The 25,305-nt window shown below is 46.6% G+C and overlaps 15 non-coding genes across 15 annotated transcripts; all 15 read left to right on the top strand.

The window, feature by feature from the left end:
• The first annotated feature begins 510 nt into the window (after positions 1-510).
• On the top strand, positions 511-729 carry LOC136592557 (small nucleolar RNA U3). The gene has a single exon (XR_010788103.1). It is a non-coding gene; the product is annotated as a small nucleolar RNA U3 (small nucleolar RNA).
• Positions 730-2,194: 1,465 nt separating this feature from the next.
• On the top strand, positions 2,195-2,413 carry LOC136592768 (small nucleolar RNA U3). Its single transcript, XR_010788137.1, has one exon. It is a non-coding gene; the product is annotated as a small nucleolar RNA U3 (small nucleolar RNA).
• A 1,465-nt stretch (positions 2,414-3,878) lies between these two features.
• LOC136592977 (small nucleolar RNA U3) lies at positions 3,879-4,097 on the top strand. The gene has a single exon (XR_010788156.1). It is a non-coding gene; the product is annotated as a small nucleolar RNA U3 (small nucleolar RNA).
• A 1,465-nt stretch (positions 4,098-5,562) lies between these two features.
• LOC136593436 (small nucleolar RNA U3) lies at positions 5,563-5,781 on the top strand. The gene has a single exon (XR_010788234.1). It is a non-coding gene; the product is annotated as a small nucleolar RNA U3 (small nucleolar RNA).
• Positions 5,782-7,246: 1,465 nt separating this feature from the next.
• LOC136592641 (small nucleolar RNA U3) lies at positions 7,247-7,465 on the top strand. The gene has a single exon (XR_010788121.1). It is a non-coding gene; the product is annotated as a small nucleolar RNA U3 (small nucleolar RNA).
• A 1,465-nt stretch (positions 7,466-8,930) lies between these two features.
• Positions 8,931-9,149, top strand: LOC136593121 (small nucleolar RNA U3). Its single transcript, XR_010788168.1, has one exon. It is a non-coding gene; the product is annotated as a small nucleolar RNA U3 (small nucleolar RNA).
• Positions 9,150-10,614: 1,465 nt separating this feature from the next.
• LOC136592568 (small nucleolar RNA U3) lies at positions 10,615-10,833 on the top strand. Its single transcript, XR_010788104.1, has one exon. It is a non-coding gene; the product is annotated as a small nucleolar RNA U3 (small nucleolar RNA).
• A 1,465-nt stretch (positions 10,834-12,298) lies between these two features.
• LOC136592579 (small nucleolar RNA U3) lies at positions 12,299-12,517 on the top strand. Its single transcript, XR_010788105.1, has one exon. It is a non-coding gene; the product is annotated as a small nucleolar RNA U3 (small nucleolar RNA).
• Positions 12,518-13,982: 1,465 nt separating this feature from the next.
• Positions 13,983-14,201, top strand: LOC136593164 (small nucleolar RNA U3). Its single transcript, XR_010788197.1, has one exon. It is a non-coding gene; the product is annotated as a small nucleolar RNA U3 (small nucleolar RNA).
• A 1,465-nt stretch (positions 14,202-15,666) lies between these two features.
• On the top strand, positions 15,667-15,885 carry LOC136593337 (small nucleolar RNA U3). The gene has a single exon (XR_010788226.1). It is a non-coding gene; the product is annotated as a small nucleolar RNA U3 (small nucleolar RNA).
• A 1,465-nt stretch (positions 15,886-17,350) lies between these two features.
• LOC136593403 (small nucleolar RNA U3) lies at positions 17,351-17,569 on the top strand. The gene has a single exon (XR_010788231.1). It is a non-coding gene; the product is annotated as a small nucleolar RNA U3 (small nucleolar RNA).
• Positions 17,570-19,034: 1,465 nt separating this feature from the next.
• Positions 19,035-19,253, top strand: LOC136593077 (small nucleolar RNA U3). Its single transcript, XR_010788164.1, has one exon. It is a non-coding gene; the product is annotated as a small nucleolar RNA U3 (small nucleolar RNA).
• Positions 19,254-20,718: 1,465 nt separating this feature from the next.
• LOC136593554 (small nucleolar RNA U3) lies at positions 20,719-20,937 on the top strand. Its single transcript, XR_010788269.1, has one exon. It is a non-coding gene; the product is annotated as a small nucleolar RNA U3 (small nucleolar RNA).
• A 1,465-nt stretch (positions 20,938-22,402) lies between these two features.
• LOC136593523 (small nucleolar RNA U3) lies at positions 22,403-22,621 on the top strand. The gene has a single exon (XR_010788246.1). It is a non-coding gene; the product is annotated as a small nucleolar RNA U3 (small nucleolar RNA).
• Positions 22,622-24,086: 1,465 nt separating this feature from the next.
• On the top strand, positions 24,087-24,305 carry LOC136592590 (small nucleolar RNA U3). Its single transcript, XR_010788106.1, has one exon. It is a non-coding gene; the product is annotated as a small nucleolar RNA U3 (small nucleolar RNA).
• Positions 24,306-25,305: the final 1,000 nt, after the last annotated feature.

Below are 25,305 nucleotides of genomic sequence, written 5' to 3' on the forward strand. Positions count from 1 at the left end.
CCCTGCCGAGGTCTTCAAAGTCTCTGCAGATAGTTGCAAGGTCCTTTTGGGCAGTGTCATTTGTCCCAACTTGTATCAGTAGGAATGGGTAGTGGTCTGAAAGACTGAAGAGTCTTGATCAGACACATCTTTGATTTGCGCACCTGGAAGACAGCACAACTCTTGCGAGATTATGTCAGGTCTGCACATTCTCTTCCCCGAGCTCCAATCTCTGGTGTGGCGATGTCCTCCGAGCCACCAGACCAAGCTAAACCCAGCAATGTGCCCGCCCGCGGCGAGTCTTCCCAGAACGCACCGGGAACATGCAAATTATTTTCCTTGAGCGCCAATCTCCGGTCTGTTAATGAAATGATTCCCATATTACACTATACCATACAGTACGCATGGATATTGGTATTAGATGCCTGGACAGCTAACAGAGAGAAAGCGAGCGGTGGACTAAAGTTCTTCTCCACAATACTACGTGGTAGCCTGCAGGGTGGGGGAAGTCAATGCAGAGAATAGCAGGTTAAGACTATACTTTCAGGGATCATTTCTAAAGTGTTTAACTTGGGAAACTGCATCCTAAAGTGTGCCAACCTACCAACCACGAGGAGGAGCTGTAGTGATCTCCTCTGAGCGTGAAGTGAGCTCTCAGTTCTGCTTCGTTGCAGGTGCTGATTGCTGTTGATGACCGTTCTCCTTCTCTGTTACAGGGAAGGTGGAGGAGGAGATCACAAGCTGAGTGGTTGTTGCTGTTTTTGAAATCTTTGGTAATATCAGAAAGTAGTGAATCATTCAGCATCCTTGCAGGATGAATGGAAGATTTGGGAGCAGCTACCTTCATTCAATCAACCTTCAGTATCCTAAAATGTAATTCATCTGAACCTTTAGAGTTTAATTCATTGAAGTTAGCTGAAGCCCCATTTACTTACACGGAACGGCTGTCGGGCAAACGATGCCCGATGCTCCTCCTCTTATGTACTCGCTCCCATGCTGCTGCACAGGAGTGAGTAACGTTGGCTCGCAGCGGGCGGCTGGAGGGGATTTCACTCCTCGCTCTTCCCCGACCCTCTCCATTCACTCAACACAGCGGCCGTTCAGGCCTGCTCCTCTTCTATTAGGTCTGTTTCTTATAAAAAGGTTGCATCCTTCAAGCCTTGTATTCCAATCGTGTATCATCCCACCACGTTTCTGTGATGCCTATGACATCATATTTCTCTTCCTGTCTTAGGGGCTCCAATTCGCCTTGTTGGTTTCCTATGCTCTGTGCATTTGTATTGAAGCATTTTAGTTTGTGACAGGTGTCTCTTGCTCCTCTACTTTCCTTCTGAATTTTTTTTGTCTTTGATCTTTCTTTCCCCTTCTAATAGCAAGGTTCTCAGATGTATTAATTAGTCGTATATTTTTGCCTAGCCTTTCCCTTCCCTTCCCATATTGTTCTAGCTTAAAGCTCTCCTGATGAGTGTAGCAAGGCACCTGTCAAGTATTTGCTTACCTGCCTTTGTAAGTTGCAAGCCATCTCTAGCAAGGAGTTCATCATATGAGTAATTCACTCCATGGTCTAGAAATCCAAATCTTTGCTGACGGCAACATCGACGTAGTCAGTTGCTCACCCGTAGAGTCCTGTTCCATCTCCTTACTCCGTGGCCATCCACTGGCAGGATGGACGACAAGACCACCTGTGCTCCTAGTTCCTTCATTTCCCTGCCGAGGTCTTCAAAGTCTCTGCAGATAGTTGCAAGGTCCTTTTGGGCAGTGTCATTTGTCCCAACTTGTATCAGTAGGAATGGGTAGTGGTCTGAAAGACTGAAGAGTCTTGATCAGACACATCTTTGATTTGCGCACCTGGAAGACAGCACAACTCTTGCGAGATTATGTCAGGTCTGCACATTCTCTTCCCCGAGCTCCAATCTCTGGTGTGGCGATGTCCTCCGAGCCACCAGACCAAGCTAAACCCAGCAATGTGCCCGCCCGCGGCGAGTCCTCCCAGAACGCACCGGGAACATGCAAATTATTTTCCTTGAGCGCCAATCTCCGGTCTGTTAATGAAATGATTCCCATATTACACTATACCATACAGTACGCATGGATATTGGTATTAGATGCCTGGACAGCTAACAGAGAGAAAGCGAGCGGTGGACTAAAGTTCTTCTCCACAATACTACGTGGTAGCCTGCAGGGTGGGGGAAGTCAATGCAGAGAATAGCAGGTTAAGACTATACTTTCAGGGATCATTTCTAAAGTGTTTAACTTGGGAAACTGCATCCTAAAGTGTGCCAACCTACCAACCACGAGGAGGAGCTGTAGTGATCTCCTCTGAGCGTGAAGTGAGCTCTCAGTTCTGCTTCGTTGCAGGTGCTGATTGCTGTTGATGACCGTTTTCCTTCTCTGTTACAGGGAAGGTGGAGGAGGAGATCACAAGCTGAGTGGTTGTTGCTGTTTTTGAAATCTTTGGTAATATCAGAAAGTAGTGAATCATTCAGCATCCTTGCAGGATGAATGGAAGATTTGGGAGCAGCTACCTTCATTCAATCAACCTTCAGTATCCTAAAATGTAATTCATCTGAACCTTTAGAGTTTAATTCATTGAAGTTAGCTGAAGCCCCATTTACTTACACGGAACGGCTGTCGGGCAAACGATGCCCGATGCTCCTCCTCTTATGTACTCGCTCCCATGCTGCTGCACAGGAGTGAGTAACGTTGGCTCGCAGCGGGCGGCTGGAGGGGATTTCACTCCTCGCTCTTCCCCGACCCTCTCCATTCACTCAACACAGCGGCCGTTCAGGCCTGCTCCTCTTCTATTAGGTCTGTTTCTTATAAAAAGGTTGCATCCTTCAAGCCTTGTATTCCAATCGTGTATCATCCCACCACGTTTCTGTGATGCCTATGACATCATATTTCTCTTCCTGTCTTAGGGGCTCCAATTCGCCTTGTTGGTTTCCTATGCTCTGTGCATTTGTATTGAAGCATTTTAGTTTGTGACAGGTGTCTCTTGCTCCTCTACTTTCCCTCTGAATTTTTTTTGTCTTTGATCTTTCTTTCCCCTTCTAATAGCAAGGTTCTCAGATGTATTAATTAGTCGTATATTTTTGCCTAGCCTTTCCCTTCCCTTCCCATATTGTTCTAGCTTAAAGCTCTCCTGATGAGTGTAGCAAGGCACCTGTCAAGTATTTGCTTACCTGCCTTTGTAAGTTGCAAGCCATCTCTAGCAAGGAGTTCATCATATGAGTAATTCACTCCATGGTCTAGAAATCCAAATCTTTGCTGACGGCAACATCGACGTAGTCAGTTGTTCACCCGTAGAGTCCTGTTCCATCTCCTTACTCCGTGGCCATCCACTGGCAGGATGGACGACAAGACCACCTGTGCTCCTAGTTCCTTCATTTCCCTGCCGAGGTCTTCAAAGTCTCTGCAGATAGTTGCAAGGTCCTTTTGGGCAGTGTCATTTGTCCCAACTTGTATCAGTAGGAATGGGTAGTGGTCTGAAAGACTGAAGAGTCTTGATCAGACACATCTTTGATTTGCGCACCTGGAAGACAGCACAACTCTTGCGAGATTATGTCAGGTCTGCACATTCTCTTCCCCGAGCTCCAATCTCTGGTGTGGCGATGTCCTCCGAGCCACCAGACCAAGCTAAACCCAGCAATGTGCCCGCCCGCGGCGAGTCCTCCCAGAACGCACCGGGAACATGCAAATTATTTTCCTTGAGCGCCAATCTCCGGTCTGTTAATGAAATGATTCCCATATTACACTATACCATACAGTACGCATGGATATTGGTATTAGATGCCTGGACAGCTAACAGAGAGAAAGCGAGCGGTGGACTAAAGTTCTTCTCCACAATACTACGTGGTAGCCTGCAGGGTGGGGGAAGTCAATGCAGAGAATAGCAGGTTAAGACTATACTTTCAGGGATCATTTCTAAAGTGTTTAACTTGGGAAACTGCATCCTAAAGTGTGCCAACCTACCAACCATGAGGAGGAGCTGTAGTGATCTCCTCTGAGCGTGAAGTGAGCTCTCAGTTCTGCTTCGTTGCAGGTGCTGATTGCTGTTGATGACCGTTCTCCTTCTCTGTTACAGGGAAGGTGGAGGAGGAGATCACAAGCTGAGTGGTTGTTGCTGTTTTTGAAGTCTTTGGTAATATCAGAAAGTAGTGAATCATTCAGCATCCTTGCAGGATGAATGGAAGATTTGGGAGCAGCTACCTTCATTCAATCAACCTTCAGTATTCTAAAATGTAATTCATCTGAATCTTTAGAGTTTAATTCATTGAAGTTAGCTGAAGCCCCATTTACTTACACGGAACAGCTGTCGGGCAAACGATGCCCGATGCTCCTCCTCTTATGTACTCGCTCCCATGCTGCTGCACAGGAGTGAGTAACGTTGGCTCGCAGCGGGCGGCTGGAGGGGATTTCACTCCTCGCTCTTCCCCGACCCTCTCCATTCATTCAACACAGTGGCCGTTCAGGCCTGCTCCTCTTCTATTAGGTCTGTTTCTTATAAAAAGGTTGCATCCTTCAAGCCTTGTATTCCAATCGTGTATCATCCCACCACGTTTCTGTGATGCCTATGACATCATATTTCTCTTCCTGTCTTAGGGGCTCCAATTCGCCTTGTTGGTTTCCTATGCTCTGTGCATTTGTATTGAAGCATTTTAGTTTGTGACAGGTGTCTCTTGCTCCTCTACTTTCCTTCTGAATTTTTTTTGTCTTTGATCTTTCTTTCCCCTTCTAATAGCAAGGTTCTCAGATGTATTAATTAGTCGTATATTTTTGCCTAGCCTTTCCCTTCCCTTCCCATATTGTTCTAGCTTAAAGCTCTCCTGATGAGTGTAGCAAGGCACCTGTCAAGTATTTGCTTACCTGCCTTTGTAAGTTGCAAGCCATCTCTAGCAAGGAGTTCATCATATGAGTAATTCACTCCATGGTCTAGAAATCCAAATCTTTGCTGACGGCAACATCGACGTAGTCAGTTGTTCACCCGTAGAGTCCTGTTCCATCTCCTTACTCCGTGGCCATCCACTGGCAGGATGGACGACAAGACCACCTGTGCTCCTAGTTCCTTCATTTCCCTGCCGAGGTCTTCAAAGTCTCTGCAGATAGTTGCAAGGTCCTTTTGGGCAGTGTCATTTGTCCCAACTTGTATCAGTAGGAATGGGTAGTGGTCTGAAAGACTGAAGAGTCTTGATCAGACACATCTTTGATTTGCGCACCTGGAAGACAGCACAACTCTTGCGAGATTATGTCAGGTCTGCACATTCTCTTCCCCGAGCTCCAATCTCTGGTGTGGCGATGTCCTCCGAGCCACCAGACCAAGCTAAACCCAGCAATGTGCCCGCCCGCGGCGAGTCCTCCCAGAACGCACCGGGAACATGCAAATTATTTTCCTTGAGCGCCAATCTCCGGTCTGTTAATGAAATGATTCCCATATTACACTATACCATACAGTACGCATGGATATTGGTATTAGATGCCTGGACAGCTAACAGAAAGAAAGCGAGCGGTGGACTAAAGTTCTTCTCCACAATACTACGTGGTAGCCTGCAGGGTGGGGGAAGTCAATGCAGAGATTAGCAGGTTAAGACTATACTTTCAGGGATCATTTCTAAAGTGTTTAACTTGGGAAACTGCATCCTAAAGTGTGCCAACCTACCAACCAGGAGGAGGAGCTGTAGTGATCTCCTCTGAGCGTGAAGTGAGCTCTCAGTTCTGCTTCGTTGCAGGTGCTGATTGCTGTTGATGACCGTTCTCCTTCTCTGTTACAGGGAAGGTGGAGGAGGAGATCACAAGCTGAGTGGTTGATGCTGTTTTTGAAGTCTTTGGTAATATCAGAAAGTAGTGAATCATTCAGCATCCTTGCAGGATGAATGGAAGATTTGGGAGCAGCTACCTTCATTCAATCAACCTTCAGTATCCTAAAATGTAATTCATCTGAACCTTTAGAGTTTAATTCATTGAAGTTAGCTGAAGCCCCATTTACTTACACGGAACGGCTGTCGGGCAAACGATGCCCGATGCTCCTCCTCTTATGTACTCGCTCCCATGCTGCTGCACAGGAGTGAGTAACGTTGGCTCGCAGCGGGCGGCTGGAGGGGATTTCACTCCTCGCTCTTCCCCGACCCTCTCCATTCACTCAACACAGTGGCCGTTCAGGCCTGCTCCTCTTCTATTAGGTCTGTTTCTTATAAAAAGGTTGCATCCTTCAAGCCTTGTATTCCAATCGTGTATCATCCCACCACGTTTCTGTGATGCCTATGACATCATATTTCTCTTCCTGTCTTAGGGGCTCCAATTCGCCTTGTTGGTTTCCTATGCTCTGTGCATTTGTATTGAAGCATTTTAGTTTGTGACAGGTGTCTCTTGCTCCTCTACTTTCCTTCTGAATTTTTTTTGTCTTTGATCTTTCTTTCCCCTTCTAATAGCAAGGTTCTCAGATGTATTAATTAGTCGTATATTTTTGCCTAGCCTTTCCCTTCCCTTCCCATATTGTTCTAGCTTAAAGCTCTCCTGATGAGTGTAGCAAGGCACCTGTCAAGTATTTGCTTACCTGCCTTTGTAAGTTGCAAGCCATCTCTAGCAAGGAGTTCATCATATGAGTAATTCACTCCATGGTCTAGAAATCCAAATCTTTGCTGACGGCAACATCGACGTAGTCAGTTGTTCACCCGTAGAGTCCTGTTCCATCTCCTTACTCCGTGGCCATCCACTGGCAGGATGGACGACAAGACCACCTGTGCTCCTAGTTCCTTCATTTCCCTGCCGAGGTCTTCAAAGTCTCTGCAGATAGTTGCAAGGTCCTTTTGGGCAGTGTCATTTGTCCCAACTTGTATCAGTAGGAATGGGTAGTGGTCTGAAAGACTGAAGAGTCTTGATCAGACACATCTTTGATTTGCGCACCTGGAAGACAGCACAACTCTTGCGAGATTATGTCAGGTCTGCACATTCTCTTCCCCGAGCTCCAATCTCTGGTGTGGCGATGTCCTCCGAGCCACCAGACCAAGCTAAACCCAGGAATGTGCCCGCCCGCGGCGAGTCTTCCCAGAACGCACCGGGAACATGCAAATTATTTTCCTTGAGCGCCAATCTCCGGTCTGTTAATGAAATGATTCCCATATTACACTATACCATACAGTACGCATGGATATTGGTATTAGATGCCTGGACAGCTAACAGAGAGAAAGCGAGCGGTGGACTAAAGTTCTTCTCCACAATACTACGTGGTAGCCTGCAGGGTGGGGGAAGTCAATGCAGAGAATAGCAGGTTAAGACTATACTTTCAGGGATCATTTCTAAAGTGTTTAACTTGGGAAACTGCATCCTAAAGTGTGCCAACCTACCAACCACGAGGAGGAGCTGTAGTGATCTCCTCTGAGCGTGAAGTGAGCTCTCAGTTCTGCTTCGTTGCAGGTGCTGATTGCTGTTGATGACCGTTCTCCTTCTCAGTTACAGGGAAGGTGGAGGAGGAGATCACAAGCTGAGTGGTTGTTGCTGTTTTTGAAATCTTTGGTAATATCAGAAAGTAGTGAATCATTCAGCATCCTTGCAGGATGAATGGAAGATTTGGGAGCAGCTACCTTCATTCAATCAACCTTCAGTATCCTAAAATGTAATTCATCTGAACCTTTAGAGTTTAATTCATTGAAGTTAGCTGAAGCCCCATTTACTTACACGGAACGGCTGTCGGGCAAACGATGCCCGATGCTCCTCCTCTTATGTACTCGCTCCCATGCTGCTGCACAGGAGTGAGTAACGTTGGCTCGCAGCGGGCGGCTGGAGGGGATTTCACTCCTCGCTCTTCCCCGACCCTCTCCATTCACTCAACACAGCGGCCGTTCAGGCCTGCTCCTCTTCTATTAGGTCTGTTTCTTATAAAAAGGTTGCATCCTTCAAGCCTTGTATTCCAATTGTGTATCATCCCACCACGTTTCTGTGATGCCTATGACATCATATTTCTCTTCCTGTCTTAGGGGCTCCAATTCGCCTTGTTGGTTTCCTATGCTCTGTGCATTTGTATTGAAGCATTTTAGTTTGTGACAGGTGTCTCTTGCTCCTCTACTTTCCTTCTGAATTTTTTTTGTCTTTGATCTTTCTTTCCCCTTCTAATAGCAAGGTTCTCAGATGTATTAATTAGTCGTATATTTTTGCCTAGCCTTTCCCTTCCCTTCCCATATTGTTCTAGCTTAAAGCTCTCCTGATGAGTGTAGCAAGGCACCTGTCAAGTATTTGCTTACCTGCCTTTGTAAGTTGCAAGCCATCTCTAGCAAGGAGTTCATCATATGAGTAATTCACTCCATGGTCTAGAAATCCAAATCTTTGCTGACGGCAACATCGACATAGTCAGTTGTTCACCCGTAGAGTCCTGTTCCATCTCCTTACTCCGTGGCCATCCACTGGCAGGATGGACGACAAGACCACCTGTGCTCCTAGTTCCTTCATTTCCCTGCCGAGGTCTTCAAAGTCTCTGCAGATAGTTGCAAGGTCCTTTTGGGCAGTGTCATTTGTCCCAACTTGTATCAGTAGGAATGGGTAGTGGTCTGAAAGACTGAAGAGTCTTGATCAGACACATCTTTGATTTGCGCACCTGGAAGACAGCACAACTCTTGCGAGATTATGTCAGGTCTGCACATTCTCTTCCCCGAGCTCCAATCTCTGGTGTGGCGATGTCCTCCGAGCCACCAGACCAAGCTAAACCCAGCAATGTGCCCGCCCGCGGCGAGTCTTCCCAGAACGCACCGGGAACATGCAAATTATTTTCCTTGAGCGCCAATCTCCGGTCTGTTAATGAAATGATTCCCATATTACACTATACCATACAGTACGCATGGATATTGGTATTAGATGCCTGGACAGCTAACAGAGAGAAAGCGAGCGGTGGACTAAAGTTCTTCTCCACAATACTACGTGGTAGCCTGCAGGGTGGGGGAAGTCAATGCAGAGAATAGCAGGTTAAGACTATACTTTCAGGGATCATTTCTAAAGTGTTTAACTTGGGAAACTGCATCCTAAAGTGTGCCAACCTACCAACCACGAGGAGGAGCTGTAGTGATCTCCTCTGAGCGTGAAGTGAGCTCTCAGTTCTGCTTCGTTGCAGGTGCTGATTGCTGTTGATGACCGTTTTTCTTCTCTGTTACAGGGAAGGTGGAGGAGGAGATCACAAGCTGAGTGGTTGTTGCTGTTTTTGAAATCTTTGGTAATATCAGAAAGTAGTGAATCATTCAGCATCCTTGCAGGATGAATGGAAGATTTGGGAGCAGCTACCTTCATTCAATCAACCTTCAGTATCCTAAAATGTAATTCATCTGAACCTTTAGAGTTTAATTCATTGAAGTTAGCTGAAGCCCCATTTACTTACACGGAACGGCTGTCGGGCAAACGATGCCCGATGCTCCTCCTCTTATGTACTCGCTCCCATGCTGCTGCACAGGAGTGAGTAACGTTGGCTCGCAGCGGGCGGCTGGAGGGGATTTCACTCCTCGCTCTTCCCCGACCCTCTCCATTCACTCAACACAGCGGCCGTTCAGGCCTGCTCCTCTTCTATTAGGTCTGTTTCTTATAAAAAGGTTGCATCCTTCAAGCCTTGTATTCCAATCGTGTATCATCCCACCACGTTTCTGTGATGCCTATGACATCATATTTCTCTTCCTGTCTTAGGGGCTCCAATTCGCCTTGTTGGTTTCCTATGCTCTGTGCATTTGTATTGAAGCATTTTAGTTTGTGACAGGTGTCTCTTGCTCCTCTACTTTCCTTCTGAATTTTTTTTGTCTTTGATCTTTCTTTCCCCTTCTAATAGCAAGGTTCTCAGATGTATTAATTAGTCGTATATTTTTGCCTAGCCTTTCCCTTCCCTTCCCATACTGTTCTAGCTTAAAGCTCTCCTGATGAGTGTAGCAAGGCACCTGTCAAGTATTTGCTTACCTGCCTTTGTAAGTTGCAAGCCATCTCTAGCAAGGAGTTCATCATATGAGTAATTCACTCCATGGTCTAGAAATCCAAATCTTTGCTGACGGCAACATCGACGTAGTCAGTTGTTCACCCGTAGAGTCCTGTTCCATCTCCTTACTCCGTGGCCATCCACTGGCAGGATGGACGACAAGACCACCTGTGCTCCTAGTTCCTTCATTTCCCTGCCGAGGTCTTCAAAGTCTCTGCAGATAGTTGCAAGGTCCTTTTGGGCAGTGTCATTTGTCCCAACTTGTATCAGTAGGAATGGGTAGTGGTCTGAAAGACTGAAGAGTCTTGATCAGACACATCTTTGATTTGCGCACCTGGAAGACAGCACAACTCTTGCGAGATTATGTCAGGTCTGCACATTCTCTTCCCCGAGCTCCAATCTCTGGTGTGGCGATGTCCTCCGAGCCACCAGACCAAGCTAAACCCAGGAATGTGCCCGCCCGCGGCGAGTCTTCCCAGAACGCACCGGGAACATGCAAATTATTTTCCTTGAGCGCCAATCTCCGGTCTGTTAATGAAATGATTCCCATATTACACTATACCATACAGTACGCATGGATATTGGTATTAGATGCCTGGACAGCTAACAGAGAGAAAGCGAGCGGTGGACTAAAGTTCTTCTCCACAATACTACGTGGTAGCCTGCAGGGTGGGGGAAGTCAATGCAGAGAATAGCAGGTTAAGACTATACTTTCAGGGATCATTTCTAAAGTGTTTAACTTGGGAAACTGCATCCTAAAGTGTGCCAACCTACCAACCACGAGGAGGAGCTGTAGTGATCTCCTCTGAGCGTGAAGTGAGCTCTCAGTTCTGCTTCGTTGCAGGTGCTGATTGCTGTTGATGACCGTTCTCCTTCTCTGTTACAGGGAAGGTGGAGGAGGAGATCACAAGCTGAGTGGTTGTTGCTGTTTTTGAAATCTTTGGTAATATCAGAAAGTAGTGAATCATTCAGCATCCTTGCAGGATGAATGGAAGATTTGGGAGCAGCTACCTTCATTCAATCAACCTTCAGTATCCTAAAATGTAATTCATCTGAACCTTTAGAGTTTAATTCATTGAAGTTAGCTGAAGCCCCATTTACTTACACGGAACGGCTGTCGGGCAAACGATGCCCGATGCTCCTCCTCTTATGTACTCGCTCCCATGCTGCTGCACAGGAGTGAGTAACGTTGGCTCGCAGCGGGCGGCTGGAGGGGATTTCACTCCTCGCTCTTCCCCGATCCTCTCCATTCACTCAACACAGCGGCCGTTCAGGCCTGCTCCTCTTCTATTAGGTCTGTTTCTTATAAAAAGGTTGCATCCTTCAAGCCTTGTATTCCAATCGTGTATCATCCCACCACGTTTCTGTGATGCCTATGACATCATATTTCTCTTCCTGTCTTAGGGGCTCCAATTCGCCTTGTTGGTTTCCTATGCTCTGTGCATTTGTATTGAAGCATTTTAGTTTGTGACAGGTGTCTCTTGCTCCTCTACTTTCCTTCTGAATTTTTTTTGTCTTTGATCTTTCTTTCCCCTTCTAATAGCAAGGTTCTCAGATGTATTAATTAGTCGTATATTTTTGCCTAGCCTTTCCCTTCCCTTCCCATATTGTTCTAGCTTAAAGCTCTCCTGATGAGTGTAGCAAGGCACCTGTCAAGTATTTGCTTACCTGCCTTTGTAAGTTGCAAGCCATCTCTAGCAAGGAGTTCATCATATGAGTAATTCACTCCATGGTCTAGAAATCCAAATCTTTGCTGACGGCAACATCGACGTAGTCAGTTGTTCACCCGTAGAGTCCTGTTCCATCTCCTTACTCCGTGGCCATCCACTGGCAGGATGGACGACAAGACCACCTGTGCTCCTAGTTCCTTCATTTCCCTGCCGAGGTCTTCAAAGTCTCTGCAGATAGTTGCAAGGTCCTTTTGGGCAGTGTCATTTGTCCCAACTTGTATCAGTAGGAATGGGTAGTGGTCTGAAAGACTGAAGAGTCTTGATCAGACACATCTTTGATTTGCGCACCTGGAAGACAGCACAACTCTTGCGAGATTATGTCAGGTCTGCACATTCTCTTCCCCGAGCTCCAATCTCTGGTGTGGCGATGTCCTCCGAGCCACCAGACCAAGCTAAACCCAGCAATGTGCCCGCCCGCGGCGAGTCCTCCCAGAACGCACCGGGAACATGCAAATTATTTTCCTTGAGCGCCAATCTCCGGTCTGTTAATGAAATGATTCCCATATTACACTATACCATACAGTACGCATGGATATTGGTATTAGATGCCTGGACAGCTAACAGAGAGAAAGCGAGCGGTGGACTAAAGTTCTTCTCCACAATACTACGTGGTAGCCTGCAGGGTGGGGGAAGTCAATGCAGAGAATAGCAGGTTAAGACTATACTTTCAGGGATCATTTCTAAAGTGTTTAACTTGGGAAACTGCATCCTAAAGTGTGCCAACCTACCAACCACGAGGAGGAGCTGTAGTGATCTCCTCTGAGCGTGAAGTGAGCTCTCAGTTCTGCTTCGTTGCAGGTGCTGATTGCTGTTGATGACCGTTCTCCTTCTCTGTTACAGGGAAGGTGGAGGAGGAGATCACAAGCTGAGTGGTTGTTGCTGTTTTTGAAATCTTTGGTAATATCAGAAAGTAGTGAATCATTCAGCATCCTTGCAGGATGAATGGAAGATTTGGGAGCAGCTACCTTCATTCAATCAACCTTCAGTATCCTAAAATGTAATTCATCTGAACCTTTAGAGTTTAATTCATTGAAGTTAGCTGAAGCCCCATTTACTTACACGGAACGGCTGTCGGGCAAACGATGCCCGATGCTCCTCCTCTTATGTACTCGCTCCCATGCTGCTGCACAGGAGTGAGTAACGTTGGCTCGCAGCGGGCGGCTGGAGGGGATTTCACTCCTCGCTCTTCCCCGACCCTCTCCATTCACTCAACACAGCGGCCGTTCAGGCCTGCTCCTCTTCTATTAGGTCTGTTTCTTATAAAAAGGTTGCATCCTTCAAGCCTTGTATTCCAATCGTGTATCATCCCACCACGTTTCTGTGATGCCTATGACATCATATTTCTCTTCCTGTCTTAGGGGCTCCAATTCGCCTTGTTGGTTTCCTATGCTCTGTGCATTTGTATTGAAGCATTTTAGTTTGTGACAGGTGTCTCTTGCTCCTCTACTTTCCTTCTGAATTTTTTTTGTCTTTGATCTTTCTTTCCCCTTCTAATAGCAAGGTTCTCAGATGTATTAATTAGTCGTATATTTTTGCCTAGCCTTTCCCTTCCCTTCCCATATTGTTCTAGCTTAAAGCTCTCCTGATGAGTGTAGCAAGGCACCTGTCAAGTATTTGCTTACCTGCCTTTGTAAGTTGCAAGCCATCTCTAGCAAGGAGTTCATCATATGAGTAATTCACTCCATGGTCTAGAAATCCAAATCTTTGCTGACGGCAACATCGACGTAGTCAGTTGTTCACCCGTAGAGTCCTGTTCCATCTCCTTACTCCGTGGCCATCCACTGGCAGGATGGACGACAAGACCACCTGTGCTCCTAGTTCCTTCATTTCCCTGCCGAGGTCTTCAAAGTCTCTGCAGATAGTTGCAAGGTCCTTTTGGGCAGTGTCATTTGTCCCAACTTGTATCAGTAGGAATGGGTAGTGGTCTGAAAGACTGAAGAGTCTTGATCAGACACATCTTTGATTTGCGCACCTGGAAGACAGCACAACTCTTGCGAGATTATGTCAGGTCTGCACATTCTCTTCCCCGAGCTCCAATCTCTGGTGTGGCGATGTCCTCCGAGCCACCAGACCAAGCTAAACCCAGCAATGTGCCCGCCCGCGGCGAGTCCTCCCAGAACGCACCGGGAACATGCAAATTATTTTCCTTGAGCGCCAATCTCCGGTCTGTTAATGAAATGATTCCCATATTACACTATACCATACAGTACGCATGGATATTGGTATTAGATGCCTGGACAGCTAACAGAGAGAAAGCGAGCGGTGGACTAAAGTTCTTCTCCACAATACTACGTGGTAGCCTGCAGGGTGGGGGAAGTCAATGCAGAGAATAGCAGGTTAAGACTATACTTTCAGGGATCATTTCTAAAGTGTTTAGCTTGGGAAACTGCATCCTAAAGTGTGCCAACCTACCAACCACGAGGAGGAGCTGTAGTGATCTCCTCTGAGCGTGAAGTGAGCTCTCAGTTCTGCTTCGTTGCAGGTGCTGATTGCTGTTGATGACCGTTTTCCTTCTCTGTTACAGGGAAGGTGGAGGAGGAGATCACAAGCTGAGTGGTTGTTGCTGTTTTTGAAATCTTTGGTAATATCAGAAAGTAGTGAATCATTCAGCATCCTTGCAGGATGAATGGAAGATTTGGGAGCAGCTACCTTCATTCAATCAACCTTCAGTATCCTAAAATGTAATTCATCTGAACCTTTAGAGTTTAATTCATTGAAGTTAGCTGAAGCCCCATTTACTTACACGGAACGGCTGTCGGGCAAACGATGCCCGATGCTCCTCCTCTTATGTACTCGCTCCCATGCTGCTGCACAGGAGTGAGTAACGTTGGCTCGCAGCGGGCGGCTGGAGGGGATTTCACTCCTCGCTCTTCCCCGACCCTCTCCATTCACTCAACACAGCGGCCGTTCAGGCCTGCTCCTCTTCTATTAGGTCTGTTTCTTATAGAAAGGTTGCATCCTTCAAGCCTTGTATTCCAATCGTGTATCATCCCACCACGTTTCTGTGATGCCTATGACATCATATTTCTCTTCCTGTCTTAGGGGCTCCAATTCGCCTTGTTGGTTTCCTATGCTCTGTGCATTTGTATTGAAGCATTTTAGTTTGTGACAGGTGTCTCTTGCTCCTCTACTTTCCTTCTGAATTTTTTTTGTCTTTGATCTTTCTTTCCCCTTCTAATAGCAAGGTTCTCAGATGTATTAATTAGTCGTATATTTTTGCCTAGCCTTTCCCTTCCCTTCCCATATTGTTCTAGCTTAAAGCTCTCCTGATGAGTGTAGCAAGGCACCTGTCAAGTATTTGCTTACCTGCCTTTGTAAGTTGCAAGCCATCTCTAGCAAGGAGTTCATCATATGAGTAATTCACTCCATGGTCTAGAAATCCAAATCTTTGCTGACGGCAACATCGACGTAGTCAGTTGTTCACCCGTAGAGTCCTGTTCCATCTCCTTACTCCGTGGCCATCCACTGGCAGGATGGACGACAAGACCACCTGTGCTCCTAGTTCCTTCATTTCCCTGCCGAGGTCTTCAAAGTCTCTGCAGATAGTTGCAAGGTCCTTTTGGGCAGTGTCATTTGTCCCAACTTGTATCAGTAGGAATGGGTAGTGGTCTGAAAGACTGAAGAGTCTTGATCAGACACATCTTTGATTTGCGCACCTGGAAGACAGCACAACTCTTGCGAGATTATGTCAGGTCTGCACATTCTCTTCCCCGAGCTCCAATCTCTGGTGTGGCGATGTCCTCCGAGCCACCAGACCAAGCTAAACCCAGCAATGTGCCCGCCCGCGGCGAGTCTTCCCAGAACGCACCGGGAACATGCAAATTATTTTCCTTGAGCGCCAATCTCCGGTCTGTTAATGAAATGATTCCCATATTACACTATACCATACAGTACGCATGGATATTGGTATTAGATGCCTGGACAGCTAACAGAGAGAAAGCGAGCGGTGGACTAAAGTTCTTCTCCACAATACTACGTGGTAGCCTGCAGGGTGGGGGAAGTCAATGCAGAGAATAGCAGGTTAAGACTATACTTTCAGGGATCATTTCTAAAGTGTTTAACTTGGGAAACTGCATCCTAAAGTGTGCCAACCTACCAACCACGAGGAGGAGCTGTAGTGATCTCCTCTGAGCGTGAAGTGAGCTCTCAGTTCTGCTTCGTTGCAGGTGCTGATTGCTGTTGATGACCGTTCTCCTTCTCTGTTACAGGGAAGGTGGAGGAGGAGATCACAAGGTGAGTGGTTGTTGCTGTTTTTGAAATCTTTAGTAATATCAGAAAGTAGTGAATCATTCAGCATCCTTGCAGGATGAATGGAAGATTTGGGAGCAGCTACCTTCATTCAATCAACCTTCAGTATCCTAAAATGTAATTCATCTGAACCTTTAGAGTTTAATTCATTGAAGTTAGCTGAAGCCCCATTTACTTACACGGAACGGCTGTCGGGCAAACGATGCCCGATGCTCCTCCTCTTATGTACTCGCTCCCATGCTGCTGCACAGGAGTGAGTAACGTTGGCTCGCAGCGGGCGGCTGGAGGGGATTTCACTCCTCGCTCTTCCCCGACCCTCTCCATTCACTCAACACAGCGGCCGTTCAGGCCTGCTCCTCTTCTATTAGGTCTGTTTCTTATAAAAAGGTTGCATCCTTCAAGCCTTGTATTCCAATCGTGTATCATCCCACCACGTTTCTGTGATGCCTATGACATCATATTTCTCTTCCTGTCTTAGGGGCTCCAATTCGCCTTGTTGGTTTCCTATGCTCTGTGCATTTGTATTGAAGCATTTTAGTTTGTGACAGGTGTCTCTTGCTCCTCTACTTTCCTTCTGAATTTTTTTTGTCTTTGATCTTTCTTTCCCCTTCTAATAGCAAGGTTCTCAGATGTATTAATTAGTCGTATATTTTTGCCTAGCCTTTCCCTTCCCTTCCCATATTGTTCTAGCTTAAAGCTCTCCTGATGAGTGTAGCAAGGCACCTGTCAAGTATTTGCTTACCTGCCTTTGTAAGTTGCAAGCCATCTCTAGCAAGGAGTTCATCATATGAGTAATTCACTCCATGGTCTAGAAATCCAAATCTTTGCTGACGGCAACATCGACGTAGTCAGTTGTTCACCCGTAGAGTCCTGTTCCATCTCCTTACTCCGTGGCCATCCACTGGCAGGATGGACGACAAGACCACCTGTGCTCCTAGTTCCTTCATTTCCCTGCCGAGGTCTTCAAAGTCTCTGCAGATAGTTGCAAGGTCCTTTTGGGCAGTGTCATTTGTCCCAACTTGTATCAGTAGGAATGGGTAGTGGTCTGAAAGACTGAAGAGTCTTGATCAGACACATCTTTGATTTGCGCACCTGGAAGACAGCACAACTCTTGCGAGATTATGTCAGGTCTGCACATTCTCTTCCCCGAGCTCCAATCTCTGGTGTGGCGATGTCCTCCGAGCCACCAGACCAAGCTAAACCCAGCAATGTGCCCGCCCGCGGCGAGTCTTCCCAGAACGCACCGGGAACATGCAAATTATTTTCCTTGAGCGCCAATCTCCGGTCTGTTAATGAAATGATTCCCATATTACACTATACCATACAGTACGCATGGATATTGGTATTAGATGCCTGGACAGCTAACAGAGAGAAAGCGAGCGGTGGACTAAAGTTCTTCTCCACAATACTACGTGGTAGCCTGCAGGGTGGGGGAAGTCAATGTAGAGAATAGCAGGTTAAGACTATACTTTCAGGGATCATTTCTAAAGTGTTTAACTTGGGAAACTGCATCCTAAAGTGTGCCAACCTACCAACCACGAGGAGGAGCTGTAGTGATCTCCTCTGAGTGTGAAGTGAGCTCTCAGTTCTGCTTCGTTGCAGGTGCTGATTGCTGTTGATGACCGTTTTCCTTCTCTGTTACAGGGAAGGTGGAGGAGGAGATCACAAGCTGAGTGGTTGTTGCTGTTTTTGAAATCTTTGGTAATATCAGAAAGTAGTGAATCATTCAGCATCCTTGCAGGATGAATGGAAGATTTGGGAGCAGCTACCTTCATTCAATCAACCTTCAGTATCCTAAAATGTAATTCATCTGAACCTTTAGAGTTTAATTCATTGAAGTTAGCTGAAGCCCCATTTACTTACACGGAACGGCTGTTGGGCAAACGATGCCCGATGCTCCTCCTCTTATGTACTCGCTCCCATGCTGCTGCACAGGAGTGAGTAACGTTGGCTCGCAGCGGGCGGCTGGAGGGGATTTCACTCCTCGCTCTTCCCCGACCCTCTCCATTCACTCAACACAGCGGCCGTTCAGGCCTGCTCCTCTTCTATTAGGTCTGTTTCTTATAAAAAGGTTGCATCCTTCAAGCCTTGTATTCCAATCGTGTATCATCCCACCACGTTTCTGTGATGCCTATGACATCATATTTCTCTTCCTGTCTTAGGGGCTCCAATTCGCCTTGTTGGTTTCCTATGCTCTGTGCATTTGTATTGAAGCATTTTAGTTTGTGACAGGTGTCTCTTGCTCCTCTACTTTCCTTCTGAATTTTTTTTGTCTTTGATCTTTCTTTCCCCTTCTAATAGCAAGGTTCTCAGATGTATTAATTAGTCGTATATTTTTGCCTAGCCTTTCCCTTCCCTTCCCATATTGTTCTAGCTTAAAGCTCTCCTGATGAGTGTAGCAAGGCACCTGTCAAGTATTTGCTTACCTGCCTTTGTAAGTTGCAAGCCATCTCTAGCAAGGAGTTCATCATATGAGTAATTCACTCCATGGTCTAGAAATCCAAATCTTTGCTGACGGCAACATCGACGTAGTCAGTTGTTCACCCGTAGAGTCCTGTTCCATCTCCTTACTCCGTGGCCATCCACTGGCAGGATGGACGACAAGACCACCTGTGCTCCTAGTTCCTTCATTTCCCTGCCGAGGTCTTCAAAGTCTCTGCAGATAGTTGCAAGGTCCTTTTGGGCAGTGTCATTTGTCCCAACTTGTATCAGTAGGAATGGGTAGTGGTCTGAAAGACTGAAGAGTCTTGATCAGACACATCTTTGATTTGCGCACCTGGAAGACAGCACAACTCTTGCGAGATTATGTCAGGTCTGCACATTCTCTTCCCCGAGCTCCAATCTCTGGTGTGGCGATGTCCTCCGAGCCACCAGACCAAGCTAAACCTAGCAATGTGCCTGCCCGCGGCGAGTCTTCCCAGAACGCACCGGGAACATGCAAATTATTTTCCTTGAGCGCCAATCTCCGGTCTGTTAATGAAATGATTCCCATATTACACTATACCATACAGTACGCATGGATATTGGTATTAGATGCCTGGACAGCTAACAGAGAGAAAGCGAGCGGTGGACTAAAGTTCTTCTCCACAATACTACGTGGTAGCCTGCAGGGTGGGGGAAGTCAATGCAGAGAATAGCAGGTTAAGACTATACTTTCAGGGATCATTTCTAAAGTGTTTAACTTGGGAAACTGCATCCTAAAGTGTGCCAACCTACCAACCACGAGGAGGAGCTGTAGTGATCTCCTCTGAGCGTGAAGTGAGCTCTCAGTTCTGCTTCGTTGCAGGTGCTGATTGCTGTTGATGACTGTTCTCCTTCTCTGTTACAGGGAAGGTGGAGGAGGAGATCACAAGCTGAGTGGTTGTTGCTGTTTTTGAAATCTTTAGTAATATCAGAAAGTAGTGAATCATTCAGCATCCTTGCAGGATGAATGGAAGATTTGGGAGCAGCTACCTTCATTCAATCAACCTTCAGTATCCTAAAATGTAATTCATCTGAACCTTTAGAGTTTAATTCATTGAAGTTAGCTGAAGCCCCATTTACTTACACGGAACGGCTGTCGGGCAAACGATGCCCGATGCTCCTCCTCTTATGTACTCGCTCCCATGCTGCTGCACAGGAGTGAGTAACGTTGGCTCGCAGCGGGCGGCTGGAGGGGATTTCACTCCTCGCTCTTCCCCGACCCTCTCCATTCACTCAACACAGCGGCCGTTCAGGCCTGCTCCTCTTCTATTAGGTCTGTTTCTTATAAAAAGGTTGCATCCTTCAAGCCTTGTATTCCAATCGTGTATCATCCCACCACGTTTCTGTGATGCCTATGACATCATATTTCTCTTCCTGTCTTAGGGGCTCCAATTCGCCTTGTTGGTTTCCTATGCTCTGTGCATTTGTATTGAAGCATTTTAGTTTGTGACAGGTGTCTCTTGCTCCTCTACTTTCCTTCTGAATTTTTTTTGTCTTTGATCTTTCTTTCCCCTTCTAATAGCAAGGTTCTCAGATGTATTAATTAGTCGTATATTTTTGCCTAACCTTTCCCTTCCCTTCCCATATTGTTCTAGCTTAAAGCTCTCCTGATGAGTGTAGCAAGGCACCTGTCAAGTATTTGCTTACCTGCCTTTGTAAGTTGCAAGCCATCTCTAGCAAGGAGTTCATCATATGAGTAATTCACTCCATGGTCTAGAAATCCAAATCTTTGCTGACGGCAACATCGACGTAGTCAGTTGTTCACCCGTAGAGTCCTGTTCCATCTCCTTACTCCGTGGCCATCCACTGGCAGGATGGACGACAAGACCACCTGTGCTCCTAGTTCCTTCATTTCCCTGCCGAGGTCTTCAAAGTCTCTGCAGATAGTTGCAAGGTCCTTTTGGGCAGTGTCATTTGTCCCAACTTGTATCAGTAGGAATGGGTAGTGGTCTGAAAGACTGAAGAGTCTTGATCAGACACATCTTTGATTTGCGCACCTGGAAGACAGCACAACTCTTGCGAGATTATGTCAGGTCTGCACATTCTCTTCCCCGAGCTCCAATCTCTGGTGTGGCGATGTCCTCCGAGCCACCAGACCAAGCTAAACCCAGCAATGTGCCCGCCCGCGGCGAGTCCTCCCAGAACGCACCGGGAACATGCAAATTATTTTCCTTGAGCGCCAATCTCCGGTCTGTTAATGAAATGATTCCCATATTACACTATACCATACAGTACGCATGGATATTGGTATTAGATGCCTGGACAGCTAACAGAGAGAAAGCGAGCGGTGGACTAAAGTTCTTCTCCACAATACTACGTTGTAGCCTGCAGGGTGGGGGAAGTCAATGCAGAGAATAGCAGGTTAAGACTATACTTTCAGGGATCATTTCTAAATTGTTTAACTTGGGAAACTGCATCCTAAAGTGTGCCAACCTACCAACCACGAGGAGGAGCTGTAGTGATCTCCTCTGAGCGTGAAGTGAGCTCTCAGTTCTGCTTCGTTGCAGGTGCTGATTGCTGTTGATGACCGTTCTCCTTCTCTGTTACGGGGAAGGTGGAGGAGGAGATCACAAGCTGAGTGGTTGTTGCTGTTTTTGAAATCTTTGGTAATATCAGAAAGTAGTGAATCATTCAGCATCCTTGCAGGATGAATGGAAGATTTGGGAGCAGCTACCTTCATTAAATCAACCTTCAGTATCCTAAAATGTACTTCATCTGAACCTTTAGAGTTTAATTCATTGAAGTTAGCTGAAGCCCCATTTACTTACACAAAACGGCTGTCGGGCAAACGATGCCCGATGCTCCTCCTCTTATGTACTCGCTCCCATGCTGCTGCACAGGAGTGAGTAACGTTGGCTCGCAGCCGGCGGCTGGAGGGGATTTCACTCCTCGCTCTTCCCCAACCCTCTCCATTCACTCAACACAGCGGCCGTTCAGGCCTGCTCCTCTTCTATTAGGTCTGTTTCTTATAAAAAGGTTGCATCCTTCAAGCCTTGTATTCCAATCGTGTATCATCCCACCACGTTTCTGTGATGCCTATGACATCATATTTCTCTTCCTGTCTTAGGGGCTCCAATTCGCCTTGTTGGTTTCCTATGCTCTGTGCATTTGTATTGAAGCATTTTAGTTTGTGACAGGTGTCTCTTGCTCCTCTACTTTCCTTCTGAATTTTTTTTGTCTTTGATCTTTCTTTCCCCTTCTAATAGCAAGGTTCTCAGATGTATTAATTAGTCGTATATTTTTGCCTAGCCTTTCCCTTCCCTTCCCATATTGTTCTAGCTTAAAGCTCTCCTGATGAGTGTAGCAAGGCACCTGTCAAGTATTTGCTTACCTGCCTTTGTAAGTTGCAAGCCATCTCTAGCAAGGAGTTCATCATATGAGTAATTCACTCCATGGTCTAGAAATCCAAATCTTTGCTGACGGCAACATCGACGTAGTCAGTTGTTCACCCGTAGAGTCCTGTTCCATCTCCTTACTCCGTGGCCATCCACTGGCAGGATGGACGACAAGACCACCTGTGCTCCTAGTTCCTTCATTTCCCTGCCGAGGTCTTCAAAGTCTCTGCAGATAGTTGCAAGGTCCTTTTGGGCAGTGTCATTTGTCCCAACTTGTATCAGTAGGAATGGGTAGTGGTCTGAAAGACTGAAGAGTCTTGATCAGACACATCTTTGATTTGCGCACCTGGAAGACAGCACAACTCTTGCGAGATTATGTCAGGTCTGCACATTCTCTTCCCCGAGCTCCAATCTCTGGTGTGGCGATGTCCTCCGAGCCACCAGACCAAGCTAAACCCAGCAATGTGCCCGCCCGCGGCGAGTCTTCCCAGAACGCACCGGGAACATGCAAATTATTTTCCTTGAGCGCCAATCTCCGGTCTGTTAATGAAATGATTCCCATATTACACTATAACATACAGTACGCATGGATATTGGTATTAGATGCCTGGACAGCTAACAGAGAGAAAGCGAGCGGTGGACTAAAGTTCTTCTCCACAATACTACGTGGTAGCCTGCAGGGTGGGGGAAGTCAATGCAGAGAATAGCAGGTTAAGACTATACTTTCAGGGATCATTTCTAAAGTGTTTAACTTGGGAAACTGCATCCTAAAGTGTGCCAACCTACCAACCACGAGGAGGAGCTGTAGTGATCTCTTCTGAGCGTGGAGTGAGCTCTCAGTTCTGCTTCGTTGCAGGTGCTGATTGCTGTTGATGACCGTTCTCCTTCTCTGTTACAGGGAAGGTGGAGGAGGAGATCACAAGCTGAGTGGTTGTTGCTGTTTTTGAAATCTTTGGTAATATCAGAAAGTAGTGAATCATTCAGCATCCTTGCAGGATGAATGGAAGATTTGGGAGCAGCTACCTTCATTCAATCAACCTTCAGTATCCTAAAATGTAATTCATCTGAACCTTTAGAGTTTAATTCATTGAAGTTAGCTGAAGCCCCATTTACTTACACGGAACGGCTGTCGGGCAAACGATGCCCGATGCTCCTCCTCTTATGTACTCGCTCCCATGCTGCTGCACAGGAGTGAGTAACGTTGGCTCGCAGCGGGCGGCTGGAGGGGATTTCACTCCTCGCTCTTCCCCGACCCTCTCCATTCACTCAACACAGCGGCCGTTCAGGCCTGCTCCTCTTCTATTAGGTCTGTTTCTTATAAAAAGGTTGCATCCTTCAAGCCTTGTATTCCAATCGTGTATCATCCCACCACGTTTCTGTGATGCCTATGACATCATATTTCTCTTCCTGTCTTAGGGGCTCCAATTCGCCTTGTTGGTTTCCTATGCTCTGTGCATTTGTATTGAAGCATTTTAGTTTGTGACAGGTGCCTCTTGCTCCTCTACTTTCCTTCTGAATTTTTTTTGTCTTTGATCTTTCTTTCCCCTTCTAATAGCAAGGTTCTCAGATGTATTAATTAGTCGTATATTTTTGCCTAGCCTTTCCCTTCCCTTCCCATATTGTTCTAGCTTAAAGCTCTCCTGATGAGTGTAGCAAGGCACCTGTCAAGTATTTGCTTACCTGCCTTTGTAAGTTGCAAGCCATCTCTAGCAAGGAGTTCATCATATGAGTAATTCACTCCATGGTCTAGAAATCCAAATCTTTGCTGACGGCAACATCGACGTAGTCAGTTGTTCACCCGTAGAGTCCTGTTCCATCTCCTTACTCCGTGGCCATCCACTGGCAGGATGGACGACAAGACCACCTGTGCTCCTAGTTCCTTCATTTCCCTGCCGAGGTCTTCAAAGTCTCTGCAGATAGTTGCAAGGTCCTTTTGGGCAGTGTCATTTGTCCCAACTTGTATCAGTAGGAATGGGTAGTGGTCTGAAAGACTGAAGAGTCTTGATCAGACACATCTTTGATTTGCGCACCTGGAAGACAGCACAACTCTTGCGAGATTATGTCAGGTCTGCACATTCTCTTCCCCGAGCTCCAATCTCTGGTGTGGCAATGTCCTCCGAGCCACCAGACCAAGCTAAACCCAGCAATGTGCCCGCCCGCGGCGAGTCTTCCCAGAACGCACCGGGAACATGCAAATTATTTTCCTTGAGCGCCAATCTCCAGTCTGTTAATGAAATAATTCCCATATTACACTATACCATACAGTACGCATTGATATTGGTATTAGATGCCTGGACAGCTAACAGAGAGAAAGCGAGCGGTGGACTAAAGTTCTTCTCCACAATACTACGTGGTAGCCTGCAGGGTGGGGGAAGTCAATGCAGAGAATAGCAGGTTAAGACTATACTTTCAGGGATCATTTCTAAAGTGTTTAACTTGGGAAACTGCATCCTAAAGTGTGCCAACCTACCAACCACGAGGAGGAGCTGTAGTGATCTCCTCTGAGCGTGAAGTGAGCTCTCAGTTCTGCTTCGTTGCAGGTGCTGATTGCTGTTGATGACCGTTCTCCTTCTCTGTTACAGGGAAGGTGGAGGAGGAGATCACAAGCTGAGTGGTTGTTGCTGTTTTTGAAATCTTTGGTAATATCAGAAAGTAGTGAATCATTCAGCATCCTTGCAGGATGAATGGAAGATTTGGGAGCAGCTACCTTCATTCAATCAACCTTCAGTATCCTAAAATGTAATTCATCTGAACCTTTAGAGTTTAATTCATTGAAGTTAGCTGAAGCCCCATTTACTTACACGGAACGGCTGTCGGGCAAACGATGCCCGATGCTCCTCCTCTTATGTACTCGCTCCCATGCTGCTGCACAGGAGTGAGTAACGTTGGCTCGCAGCGGGCGGCTGGAGGGGATTTCACTCCTCGCTCTTCCCCGACCCTCTCCATTCACTCAACACAGCGGCCGTTCAGGCCTGCTCCTCTTCTATTAGGTCTGTTTCTTATAAAAAGGTTGCATCCTTCAAGCCTTGTATTCCAATCGTGTATCATCCCACCACGTTTCTGTGATGCCTATGACATCATATTTCTCTTCCTGTCTTAGGGGCTCCAATTCGCCTTGTTGGTTTCCTATGCTCTGTGCATTTGTATTGAAGCATTTTAGTTTGTGACAGGTGCCTCTTGCTCCTCTACTTTCCTTCTGAATTTTTTTTGTCTTTGATCTTTCTTTCCCCTTCTAATAGCAAGGTTCTCAGATGTATTAATTAGTCGTATATTTTTGCCTAGCCTTTCCCTTCCCTTCCCATATTGTTCTAGCTTAAAGCTCTCCTGATGAGTGTAGCAAGGCACCTGTCAAGTATTTGCTTACCTGCCTTTGTAAGTTGCAAGCCATCTCTAGCAAGGAGTTCATCATATGAGTAATTCACTCCATGGTCTAGAAATCCAAATCTTTGCTGACGGCAACATCGACGTAGTCAGTTGTTCACCCGTAGAGTCCTGTTCCATCTCCTTACTCCGTGGCCATCCACTGGCAGGATGGACGACAAGACCACCTGTGCTCCTAGTTCCTTCATTTCCCTGCCGAGGTCTTCAAAGTCTCTGCAGATAGTTGCAAGGTCCT

The sequence above is a fragment of the Eleutherodactylus coqui genome, chromosome 1 (genome assembly GCF_035609145.1).
Source record: "Eleutherodactylus coqui strain aEleCoq1 chromosome 1, aEleCoq1.hap1, whole genome shotgun sequence".
Lineage (NCBI taxonomy): Eukaryota > Metazoa > Chordata > Amphibia > Anura > Eleutherodactylidae > Eleutherodactylus > Eleutherodactylus coqui.